The sequence below is a fragment of the Nyctereutes procyonoides genome, unplaced genomic scaffold (genome assembly GCF_905146905.1).
Source record: "Nyctereutes procyonoides isolate TBG_1078 unplaced genomic scaffold, NYPRO_anot_genome, whole genome shotgun sequence".
NCBI lineage: Eukaryota > Metazoa > Chordata > Mammalia > Carnivora > Canidae > Nyctereutes > Nyctereutes procyonoides.
This window is the reverse complement of record NW_026575135.1, coordinates 23,573,945-23,582,108: the sequence shown is the minus strand read 5'-3', so window position 1 is coordinate 23,582,108 and position 8,164 is coordinate 23,573,945.

Here is an 8,164-nt window from a genome sequence, read left to right as displayed (position 1 = left end):
GGCTGGAGGATAAGTCACCAGATATTCCAGACAGGCAAGAATTCCAGGCAAGGGATATGTGTGAACAACAGGCAGAGGGAAAACCGATGGCAAGGTAGACTCAAAGACCAGTTTGAGTGAAGAGAAAGTTCTTTGGGGGTCAATGTAGTGGAAGATGAGGTTACAGGGGTCAGTAGCATCTGATTATATAATGTCTTGAATATTAGGATAAAGAATTTATTTCCTCCTGTTACTAATCCCTCCTAAAATGCTCTTTCCTAAGGAACTGGAATGTCAGTAGGGTCTCTAGAAGTAGAAAAGCCTCTTCAGAGACACTGAGGAATTAAGTTCTAACGGTGGAATGGCAGATGGAGGGGTAGATATTTTAGATGAGGAGGCCACCCCTTAGATCCTCTGCTGATATGTGGCGCCAGTTCTGCCAACTTGAGGGTGGGCCAGCTGTGGTCGCTAAATAAAGAATATTTTCACTGAGCCCTCACCGGCATGTCAAATTTTTTTTCTTTTTTACAGTAAGCTCTATGCACAATGTAGGGCTTGAACTCACGACCTGGATCTCAAGAACCTCATGCTCTACCAACTGAACCAGCCAGGTGCCCCACGTGTCAATTTTTAAAAAAGATTTATTTATTCATTTGAGAGAGAGAGAGGAGAGGGAGAGAATATCCCAAGCAGACTCTGCACTGATCTTAGAGCCCCTTGAGGGGCTCAATCCAAGAACCCCGAGATCATGACCCCAGCCAAAACCAAGAGTCCGGAGCTTAACTGACTATACCACCCAGGTGCCCCACTCACATGCCAATTTTTAATTACTGAGTGAACTTAAAACTTTCCTGCTGAGCTTCCAAGAACATACACGTGGTAGTCACCAGGACAAATCTGCTCTGATAAACATTAGTATTATTCCTGGCCTGGCTATGGAAGAAAGTACACCTCTAGCACACTAGAGGAGGGAAAGAGGAGGCTTAACAACCTGTTCAGCTCAGACCTTCCCTGACAATCCCCCAGCCAAACATTAATCTCCCACCAGCCTGGGCTGTGTTCAGGCCAAAGATAGTTCGCTATGGCCTTTTGCTCAGAATGGCTACACCTGTTGGCTTCTTCCCGCACTGCCCCCTCACCCCTTTGGCCTTTTAAAGTAACATCAAATACCTTTTGGTTGAAGGATAAAACTACAGTGCTTCTCAACATTTCTGATTCCAGGCTCTGCCCTAGGGAAAATTGTGAAGTAGGTCATGTATCTGGGAAATGACTATGAGCTCATCAACTTCAACTTCCTGGCAGGCAAGGAAACATTAGCCTTATTTTAAAGAGGAGCTCTGAGGCCCAGAGAAATTAGCTGTTAAGCTTTCCTCTCCCTAAGCTGCCCCTTAAATAAAAAAATTGTTGTTGCCTACTAGATAAATGCTTGAGACTATATTAAGTGATGAGAGACCATGCATCATATTCTGTCTTCAAGGCTTTCATAATCTAGCCAGGGGACAGATATGTCAATTCTTTTCCTCCTCTAGCTTTATTGAGATCTAGGTGACATATAACATTGTGCAAATTTAAGACATATGATGATTTGATACGTTGTTAAATGTTTATCAGGTTAGTCAACAAATCCTTTATCTCCTGTAATTACCATTTTGTTGTTGTAATGATGAGAACATTAAAGTTTTATTCTCACAACTTTCAGGTATACAATATAGTATTGTTGGGATCCCTGGGTGGCAGCGGTTTAGCGCCTGCCTTTGGCCCAGGGCACGACCCTGGAGACCCAGGATTGAATCCCACGTCGGGCTCCCGGTGTATGGAGCCTGCTTCTCCCTCTGCCTATGTCTCTGCCTCTCTCTCTGTGTGTGTGACTATCATAAATAAATAAAAATTAAAAAATATATATATAGCATTGTTAGCTGTAGTCACCCTGCTCTTAGATCCTTGGTTCTTAATTCATCTTATGACTGAAAGTTTGTACCCTTTTTAAAAACATTTTATTTATTTATTCATGAGAGACACACACAGAGAGAGAGGCAGAGACCTTAGGTAGAGGGAGAAGCAGGCTCCAAGCAGGAAGCCCGATGTGGGACTCGATCCTATGACTCAGGGATCATACCCTGAACCAAAGGCAGGCACTCAACCCCTGAGCCACCCAGGCGTCCCAGATTTGTACCTTTTGACCAACATCTCCCCAGTGTAAATTCTTTAAGTGTATGGAAGTAGAGAATAAGTTATGCCAGAGGACAGCTCCGGTGGCGCAGCGGTTTGGCGCCGCCTGCAGCGTCGGGTGTGATCCAGGAAACCCAGGATCGAGTCCCACATCGGGCTCCCTGCATGGAGCCTGCTTCTCCTTCTGCCTCTGTCTCTGCCTTTTTCTGTGTCTCTCATGAATACATAAATAAAATCTTTTTTAAAAAAGTGTGTCATGTCTGTAGCTATTACACTGTGAATGCAGCAAATATTAAATATATTTTCCCAAAATTCAAAAGTTATTATTTAATTCAGCAAGGAAGCTGCTCACTTAACTGGTGAATAAGTGAGTTCTTACACTTTCACCTTACTTTACAGTGTAATAAAGTACATATTTGGTCCATGGTTCTTGACACAAAGCTTTAAAACCTTTGCAATTTCCCAAGCGATAGGAATGTCTTTTGTTATTCAGAACAAGTCTTTTTTTCTTTCAACTGAGTTTATGCTAATAGTCAGTTAGCTTCCCTACATAGCCTCAGGATGGGACTGATTACCAGAAAGACCTAGTGATATAGAGGGTTTGGCTCTTAGCTCCACCCACCAACCAAAGGGCCAAAGGGAAGATTTGATGAGCTTCATCCATCTGCCAGGAAGGCAGCTTACTCCAGTTCCACTCTTATACTCAAGGACCCTCCTGGGACCTCACCCTCAGCACCTCTTCATCTGTAGCCTTTTTTTTTTTTTTTAATATTTTATTTATGAGGGGTGCCTGGGTGGCTCAGTGGTCTAGCATCTGCCTTTGGCTCAGGGCATGGTCCCGCAGTCCCAGGATCCAGTCCCACATTGGGCTCCCCTCAGGGAGCCTGCTTCTCCCTCTGCCTGTGTCTCTGCCTCTCTCTCTGTGTCTCTCATGAATACATAAATAAAATGTAAAAAATTACATGTAATGTAAAAATGTAAAATTATTTATGTATTCTTGAGAGACACACAGAGAGAGGCAGAGACACAGGCAGAGGGAGAAGCAGGCTCCCCGTAGGGAGCCCGATGTGAGACTCCATCCCGCATGCCCTGAGCCAAAGGCAGGTGCTCAACCGCTGAGCCACCAAGGCGTCCCTCCCTCATCTGTAGCCTTTAAAATATTCTTTATAGGGCAGCCTGGGAGGCTCAGCGGTTTAGCGCCACCTTCAGCCCAGGGTGTGATCCTGGAGACCAGGGGTCAAGTCCCACATCAGGTTCCCTGCATGGAGCCTGCTTCTCCCTCTGCCTCTCTCTCTCTCTCTCTCTCTCTGTCTCATGAATAAATAAATAAAATATTTAAAAAATAAAAAATAAAATATTCTTTATAAGGGCGCTTGGGTGGCTCAGTGGTTAAGTATCTGCCTTTGGCTCTGGGCCTGATCCCAGGGTCCTGTGATTGAATCTTGCATCGGGCTCCCCACAGGGAGCCTGCTTCTCCCTCTGCCTACCTCTCTACCTCTCTGTGTGTCTCTCATGAATAAACAGAAAAAATCTTAATATATATATATATATTATATATATCCTTTATAATAAACTGATAAACGTAAGTAAATATTTCCCTGAGATTTGTGAGCTATTCTAACAGATCACTGAACCCAAGGAGGAGGTCCTAGGAACCTCTGATTTACAGCAGGTTGGTCAAAAGCGGAAGTGACAATCTGGACTTTCAATTGGCATCTGAAGTCGGGTCAGTCTTGTGGAAGTGACACAGGTATATAGTGTAAAAATTGAGTTAAATGGTAGGATACCTAGTCTGTATATACCTGAAAATTAAAGAATCTCTTGGTGGTGCAGAAAACACGTCACCCATAAGTGAAAATGTCAGCCACATTTATGTTGGAACCACATTTATTAGTTGCAAAGATAGATTAGTTATGGTTCTAAGAGTTTGGCAAATATCAACAAATGCTTTCAGTGAAAATACGGAACTTACAATAAAGAGTATGTTTTGCTATTATTTGCAAATTGTGTTTGATATATCTTCATATCAATAAAATTTATAAATACATTTATGTGTATATGTCTATGCATTCATACTTTTCAGAGAGCTAGTTGCTAAACATTTTACCAGCACAACCACTGGGAGAAACAGACAATAAAGAAAGATAATATAATGTGAGGTGTTAAGGACTAGGAAGAAATCATAAAGCTGGGATCCCTGGGTGGCTCAGAGGTTTAGTACCTGCCTTTGGCCCAGGTCGTGATCCTGGAGTCCCAGGATCAAGTCCCACATAGGGCTCCCTGCATGGAGCTGCTTCTCCCTCTGCCTGTGTCTCTGCCTCTCTCTGTGTGTGTCTCTCATGAATAGATAAATAAAATCTTTATAAAAAAATCAGAAAGCTGTTAGGGGAGGGCAGGCTGAGAGCCATGGTGGAAATTTATTGATTAGAGGCTTGAATGAACGTTCTTCAGTCAAGAAAATGTTCTATGCCTTATTTGGTGAGGTGATTGCCTAGGTGTATACACTGTCAAAATGCAATCGATCAACTGAGTATTTAATAACTGCATGTTACTTTACATAAATTATACCTAAGCACACATACCCTCCACTGGAAATGACCATTTATTGATATGAGAAAAACTTAAGAAAAAAGGGATTTACTTTATTTTTGTTTGTTTGTTTTTTTAATAACTCTACATTGAATGTGGGGATCGAACTCAAGGGTTGAGATCAAGAATTGCATGTTCTTCCAACTGAGCCAGGCAGGAGCCCTCAAAGGATTTTAGTTTAAAGTTTACACATGGAGATGTCTGGATGGCTTAGTGGTTGAGCATCTGACTTTGGCTTGGGTTGTGATCCCAGAGTCCTGGGACTGAGTCCCCCATCAGGCTCCCCTTGAGAAGCCTGCTTCTCCCTCTGCCTGTGTCTCTGCCTCTCTCTGTGTGTCTCTGATAAATAAATAAATCTCAAAAAAAAATTTTTTTTAAATAAACAAAGGTTACACATGATTGGGAATACCATCCGTTTGGAAGCTATTGAGATCCATGGCTGTTTTGAGGGTAATCCTCCCATCTCTCTCATGGGGTTTCTGCATCTCCCTAAGCCTCTGTATCTACATCACTTTTTAAAAAAAATAAATTTTATTGGGACACCTGGGTGGTTCAGTAGTTGAGTGTCTGCCTTTGGCTCAAGGCATGATCTCATCCCACACTGGGCTCCCTGTGAGGAGCCTGCTTCTCCCTCTATGTCTCTGCCTCTCTCTGTGTATCTCTTATGAATAAATAAATTTAAAAAAATTTTTTTTAATTAAGTTTATTAATTTATTTGAGAGAGAAAGAGAGCATCAGTGTGAGGAGAGGCAGAGGGAGAGGGAGAAGCAGACTCCCGCTGAGCAGGGAGCCCCACCTGGGGACCTGGGGCTTGATCCTAGGACCCTGAAATCATGACCTGAGCCAAAGGCAGATGCTTAACCAACTGAGCCACCCCTACATCACTTTCTTAAGTCTTGATAATCAAGAAAACAAGCTCTGGTTTGTAGCATTTGTTGATTTCTGTAACATAAATACTACTATACCTATTTCAAGCTACAGGACACCTCAAGCTACATCTAGTTACAATATAATCCTGGTGGTAAAGTGAGGTAATGGAGAACACAGACCCCAGTGCAGGAAAGTTTCTTTGCCCAGTGAGTCTCAGTTTCCTCATTTGTAAAATGAAATGATAATAAATAATACTTCCTCCATAGGGTTGTTGTGAGGATTTAATGAATTGATATATGAAAAGCACTGAGAGCCCAGCATTATGGACATTTTAACTGTTATTAGCTCTGTTCTTAATTTATTTGTGTGACCTTGCGCAAGACCCTTCCTCTTTCTGAATCTTCCTTTATTTGTAAAACAAAGAAGTTTATTATATATAATCTTTGAAGTCTTTCCAGCTCTAGAAATCTTAGGGCCATCCATGACTCTAGTTAAAAAGAAATCTCGGCCTCCTTTCTGGTTTTTATTTTTTATTTTTTTCCTTTCTGGTTTTTAAATGCTTTCCTGAAATCACAGGGATAAGGTACCTGAGTGGTATAAGGGAGAGCCAGGTGAATTCTGTCCAAAATAACTTCAGTCCAATGTGCAGAGTTAAAATTAACAGTCAGCCTTGGTCTCAGCCAAGGAAAACTTCTTCAGGGCCAAAAGTTTCCAGCATTTGGGATTCCCTTGCTCTAACTGGCAGCTCCAGGTGCTGGTCAGTTCTGGATGCCTCATTTGTATGCCTCCCAGGTGCCTTTGCTTAGGAACTTCCTGATTCTCCCCTGCTAAGGAGGTACTGAGGGAAATGTCTTTTTTCTTTTTTCTTTTCTTTACTTTTCTTTTTCTTTTTAAAAATATTTTATTTATTTATTCATGAAAGACACACAGAGAGAGGCAGAGACATAAGCTGAAGGAGAAGCAGACTCCCTGCAAGGAGCCCAATGTGGGAATCTGATCCTGGGATCACATCCTGGGCCAAAGGCAGACACTCAACTGCTAAGCCACCCAGGGTGGCATATATCCTTTTCTTTGTTTTAATGGAGAGACACAGAAATAAAAAGAAGGAAACAAATACAGAGAGAAACTAGATATATAGAAATAGATGGAAAAAAATACAGAAATTGGGCAGCCCAGGTGGCTCAGTGGTTTACTGTTGCCTTCAGCCCAGGGCCTGATCATGGAGACCTGGGATCAAGTCCCACGTCAGGCTCTCTCCATGGAGCCTGCTTCTACCTCTGCCTGTGTCTCTGCCTCTCTCTCTCTCTTTGTGTGTGTCTCTCATGAATAAGCAAATAAAATCTTAAAAAAAAAAAAAAAGAAATACAGAAATTGAGAAAAAAACCACTAGGAGAAAATATCCCTACATTTTCCTCTTTTTTAAAGATTGTATTTATGTATTTGCGAGACAGAGAGTGAGTGAGAGAGCATGGGGGGAGGGGCCAAGGGACAGAAAGGAGCAGATTCCCACAGAGCAGGGAGCCCAATGTGGCACTTGATCCCAGGACCCAGTGATCATGACCTGAGCTGATGGCAGACGCTTAACAGACTGAGTCACGCAGGTGCCTCCCTCCCTTTTTTTTTTCTTTTTAAGATTTTGTTTATTTATTTTGAGAGAGAGAGGGCATGAGCGGGGTTGGGATAGTAGGGCAAAAGAGGAGGTGCAGGGGTAGAGGAAGAGAGAGAATCTCAAGCAAACTCCATTCTGAGCACAGAGCCCCAGGCGGGGCTCAATCCCACAACCCCAAGATCACGACCTGAGCCAAGAGCAAGAGTCAGATGCTTAACTGACTGAGCCACCCAGATACCCCTTTCCTCCTACATTTTCTAAGAGAAGATAAATACAAACAGAGCTAAAGATAAAACCGATTCTTACCACAACTCTAGAGAATTTCTTGGAAAGACTATGTTTGAAATAAATATGTATGCAGCATAGATGGAGGCATTTCTTGCCTTCTTCCCTACCAATTCCTAAGTCTGGGGTAACTCCCTAACCCCTATACCCAAATGCCCAATGACATAATTCTACATAATCTTCCATTCAGGCCCATGTTTTCCTGGTTGAATTCTGTAGCTATACTTATCACCTTAGAACCAAAGATTCTGAGAGCTGAAAGTGACCTCAGAATACTTCTCTTCTCCCTGGAGTATTTTACATATGAGGAAACTGAGGCTCAGAAAGATTGGGTTACTTGTCAAGATCCCACAGACAAGTGACAGAGCGAGGTTAGGTGGTAATTCATATATCCTTGTGGTATCTGTCCTATCTTTCAGGGTTCTAACAAGAAAGGGATAACTGAAGAGAGGGTTTTTGTTTTGTTTTGTTTTCTGAAGAGAGTTTAATAAAGGAAAGGCAACAAGAGATGGTATAACATCCCAGGACTAGCGGCAGTAGGGAAATGTGATCATCACTACTGGATTTGAGGGGACAATAGGAAGACAGAGTATATGGAAGGGACACCTCACAGGGGTCTGCAGGGACCCTGCTTTTAGGAAGGTTGAGTGTATGATGGGGAAT